Here is a 5,320-nt window from a genome sequence, read left to right on the forward strand (position 1 = left end):
GCAAGTCATGGTGACCAAACATAGCCGGACCATGGTGTATGAACCATGGTGGCTTGTTAATTGGTCGAACCTGTTGGATTAATGTCTAAGTCCATAACTATAATTGGTAAGACTTGACCCGACCCGACATGGTCCATTTGGATTGCATGGCATCATGCATTTGGATAGACTAAAATGAGAGAAATAATACTTAAGGTTTATTAATATATTATAAGTTCTAATATATTAATAGGATTATTTAATAAATATTGATCAAGAATTAATCTAGAATTAATTAAGTGATCAAAAGAAGACTAATTAAATATATGGGTTAATTGTGTAAATCATCCATACTTATATAGTGGCTAATGCTCCATGGATTATCAAGTTGGGCTAAAACCCATAGGATGCTCCATGGGGTATTTGAACCCATGGATCCAAGGAAATGGAGAGCCATGACAATTAGGGTTTACCATAATTGTAACTAACTATATAATGATCATTTTGTTGAAGAAATCGGCGGCTAAGTGAATGAATGGAGGTCATGCCGATTTTAGAAGTGTTCTAGTTTCTCTCATGGTTATTCCAAATGCATTTGATGTTGTGTGAACCATTTAAGGTATCACACTTGGGGCACTAGGCTCTCAAGCTACATGGAATCAAGCACCAACAAAGAGGTATGTCATTCTACTAGATTTTACATTATTTGTACTTCATAATATGCTAGTTAGGATAAATACCTTGGAAATTGATATTTGCATGTATAATAGAGAAAACATAGATCCAAGGTATTTAGGGTTGCATTTACACCATAGGAGTGTTAGAATACTTAAAACCCAACAGTGGTATCAGAGCCTAGGCTTGTTTTAAATTATACATTCAAAATTGGCTGGAAAAAACGAAGTTTTGTGCTGTCTGGACAGGGGACTCGATGAGTCCATAAAGGGTCTCGACGAGTCCAAGGCAAAACTCATCGAACTCGCCGAGTTTGTTCATGCACTCGATGAGTTGGACCCCCAAACTGCATATCTTCGAGTTTTGGTGCTGGAATTGGTCTAGAATCATTATGTTTAACTGTTTTGGACTTATAAAACCTATTTTTTAAGTGGTAATGATTATGCTAAACCAATTTCAATGCTATAATCAAAGTTTCAAGTTTTATATGTGTTTATGTAATTCTTGAAAAATGTTGATTATGAATGTTCATGCTTATGAGTTTTGGTAGATCATAGGAATTATGTGCAAATTGTTTGTTATTATAATTCTTGATCTCAATGAAATTGTATGGAGCCCATAACTTGTCCTCAAATTATGGATTACCAAGAGTTTTATTTTTCCTTGATTTATGAGTTAGTTTAGATTAATGAAAAAAATTATGTTTTAGTTATTTTAAATCCAAATTAATCAAGGGTTAGTTCATAAAGTATGTTTTTGTAACTTGTCTTAAAGTTATATGAAAAGTCATATTTATGAATCTTAAAACTCATAAAAGGTGTCATAGGTTACATAAAAATGAAGAGTCTTTTTCATTAAATAGTTTTATGACTCTATAATTTGTCCTCAAGTTATGGATGTTGAAAAGTCACTTTCTTAAAATTGTTATTAAAAGATAAGAGGTTACATAAAAATGAAGAGTCTTCATTTTAATGAAACATTAAACTCATAAGTTATGAAATGAAAGGTTTTGAATAGTTTCAAAACTTGCCCTCAAGTTTTGAAATTTGTAAAGTCTCACACACATTAATACTTTAATTCCAAACTCTACAATTTTAATAGTTAAAATTCAAACTTTATGGACTTCATTAAATTATTTAAAGTTTTTAATTAAAATAGTTAATAATTCCATAAAGACATGGTTTAAGTTTAATTAAATTAATTGTATAGTTTAATTAATAAATTAAACCACCAAGTATTTTAAATTTTTAAAATACAGTCTTATACTATTATTATAATTTTAATTATATAGATATGTATAAGAAAAGTCAATCTTACCGTTAGTAGGCCTCATTCACGAAGCCGGTCTATAAGTGGGGTATAAGGTTACTGCCTATAAAATGGCAGTTTAATGGGTGTCCACTCTCACCCACCGCTTCCTTGATTGGTGGAGGGTCGTTAGCCAAATGGGTGAGTTAAGTGAAGGACCAGTTTGATTCTTCATTTGTGGTAGTGTCATAATTTACCAAATAAGGAAAGATTCTCATCACCCAAGTTTAAGTTGGATAGAAACTTTGAATCATGCGACTTGTATTGTGTGATGAATGAGAATTTTCATCTTTGGGAAATTAAGACTAAGTCCTTGTTCACATGTATGTGTGAGTTAAGTGAAGGACTAAAGGATTAGATACACTTGGTTGTGCACTGGTCAGGTCCACCACAAAGGTTGATAAGATTATTCGTTATGATTTACTAAAGTTTAGTAAATATGGTTATGCTTAAAAGTTTAAGAGTAATTATGAAACAATGGAAAGGTTTCAATGTATGTCAGAACGGATAAGAAGAATCAAATAAGGCAGGAAGATAAAAGTTTCTCTAATCTGAAGAGATGGGAGATTACTTGAGTATCTTATTTTGTGACTATCTTAGTAATTATGGAACCATATCACAATCGATCCTCTAAGGACACGTTATTGTATTTGTTGGCTAAGCAGAGGAATCGTGAATTGTGGAAATGGTTAAATCAAAAGAGAAATCATACTTCGTTCCAAAATCAAATCATAGTCATACTCCAAGATTGAGCCTTGAGTGACATAACCTTCAGAAATTTTAAAACACTTGTCAAATGTAGAGTAAAATGTTTTCTACTCATGTACATTTGAGATTGGTAAGTTGTGATGTTTTGGATAAAACAAAGACCAAATAAGACCAATTGTGAGAAGTGTTTAACTTGATAAGAATCTGCACCAACTCTTGAATATTTGTTTTGTCAAGGAATGGTTCATGACAAGAGAGTCTTACATGTCAAGAATATAGTGGGAGTCTAAAAGATCATGTAATAATTTCTCGAACTAATCAAGAGTATTGTTAATCACTAGCCCACGACCTTCAGTCCATTTGAGTTTGGATTTGTCACTAACCTTGTCTTTTGATTATGGTTTTTACAAATTCACATGGATAGGAACACATACACCATAAAATCTAAGTGTCATAAGGTTTCTATTCGATTCATGAAAATGATGGTGAGGAAACGCTTTCACTAAGAAGATTTTAAGTAGATAGTAGTAGTGATATTTGCATTCTCATATAGTTAGTGGAGCGTGTGTGGTTAACCGGCACACTAACTAGTGAGAATTGCAAAAGGTCTAGACACACAACTGAGCTATCTAAGGAAAGGTGTATGATTTTGATAAAGTCTTATCAAAGCATCTCGTATCAGAAATCTGACTTTGGTAAGAAAGTCAATAAAGTATTGATTTCAAGAAGTCCAGTTGATCTCTGAGTACATATCAAAGCTAGTGGGAGCATAAGTGTTATGCTAGTAAGATAATAATCATTATGCTAGTGGGAGCATGATGATTATGTTGCAAGTTAGCAATGTTAATTATAGAAAACAAAAGTTTTAATTTGCTTTGAAAAGTTTTTTTGCTATAATTAAGGGAGAGGATTTTTGTCACACCCCAAAACCAAGAACGGCGGAAACGTTCAGGGGTGGAGGACGTCATGTGAAGTATCATAACAGTCTAAAGTAGTAAAAAAGCAACAACATCATCCATTGCATTAAAAGTAAAGTTTTAATACATGTGTGCTCTTTCATTGTAATAAGACACCAAAATATGTAATCAAAATAAAAGACGAGTCTTGTCTGTGCTTCGTCTTCTCAAAACCTGGTCATCGTACCTGTCTACTGGTGACCTGAGAATACAAGTTATTTTGAAAGTGTAGATCAGCATAAGGCTGGTGAATTCATAAGTATTTAAGTGTCATTACTCTGTTTTGGAAAGTTGTTATGAATGCCATGTAAACCTTTGAATGAAACATTTGATATAAGTGTGAAAACCCTAGAAAATCCCATATTTCCTACTAGTATAAAAGTAGTCTTCTACCAAGACCCGAATGTTTTGAAAGTAGTCTTCTACCAAGACTTGAATGTTTTGCTTTAACAAAGATGGTTTTTCCCCTCTATGACTACTATTAACAATATATAGTCTACCTCATCGTTTATGTGAACGTATCACAAAATAAAAGTAATAGGGAAAATATAACCATATAAGTATTATCCTTTTGTATTAGGATAAACCTGACATCGCGACTGCCGAATAGTATTAACCTTGAATATCCGTAGATGTTCATTATCCTCTGTAGCTAACAGCAGGGTGTAGGAATGGTTAGTCCCGTAAAGGTACCCTAGTATAAGAATTAACCGTAGGCATCCGTAGATGTTCATTACCTCTGTTGCTAACAGTTGGGTTCCGGAATGCTTAGTCCCGTATAGTATCCTTTTGTACTAAGATAGAAAGAACTAATCTACATGTATAGTATGTAATAGTATCTCATCATATAGTATCTAGGCACAAGTATCCATGTAAGAGGATCCAGGTAAGTGTATCTCTTCATATAGCATTTAGTATAGACTCATGAACGAACTGACTCTGGTGTGATTCCTTGTAATAGGAATAATGTTTTGTATCCCCTAAACTATCCCTATAATAGTTTACTGGAATGTATGTGATGTCCAAGAAGATTTATACACCCTTGCAACTCAAGAGTGTGGGAACTGAATGAAGGATGAAACTATCATATCAACACATACAAACACACACACACACACACACACACATATATATATATATATATATATATATATGAACATAAGTGTATAGATATAGATTTGATCAAGGACATGAAAGAGGTTTTGTAAAACATTTAAGAGTTTTGAACAATAAATAAATGACTTGATGTCATTTAATAAAACATTTCAAAATTAATTCATTTGATAACAAAATATTTTAAGACAGAAAACCGTTTCATGTATCACATTTTGAAGTATGTGAGATATGTTGGTTGAAAGCACAGTTATAATCACATGTGATTGATTCTATAACATATTGTTTTCTACTTGTATCCCCCCCCCCCATTAAAGCATTTAAAATGATTTAAAACATTGATTAAGGGGTATGAACTCACCTGTAGATGGTGGTTTGGATGAACTGAATGATGTAGGATTGCTAAGTGTCAAGTGAGGACTTGTACACACACAATGATCCTAGTTATCATATATAAACATATATGTAATCTAATTAGTCAATTAATAACTTCTTAATCAAGTTAAGACACCCTAGGTCATGTAAACACTGTGATTCAAGTGCTACAGGTACCAAAGGGTTGCACCTAAGGGTTGTATGAC

The sequence above is a fragment of the Lactuca sativa genome, chromosome 2 (assembly GCF_002870075.4).
Source record: "Lactuca sativa cultivar Salinas chromosome 2, Lsat_Salinas_v11, whole genome shotgun sequence".
Taxonomy (NCBI): Eukaryota; Viridiplantae; Streptophyta; class Magnoliopsida; order Asterales; family Asteraceae; genus Lactuca; species Lactuca sativa.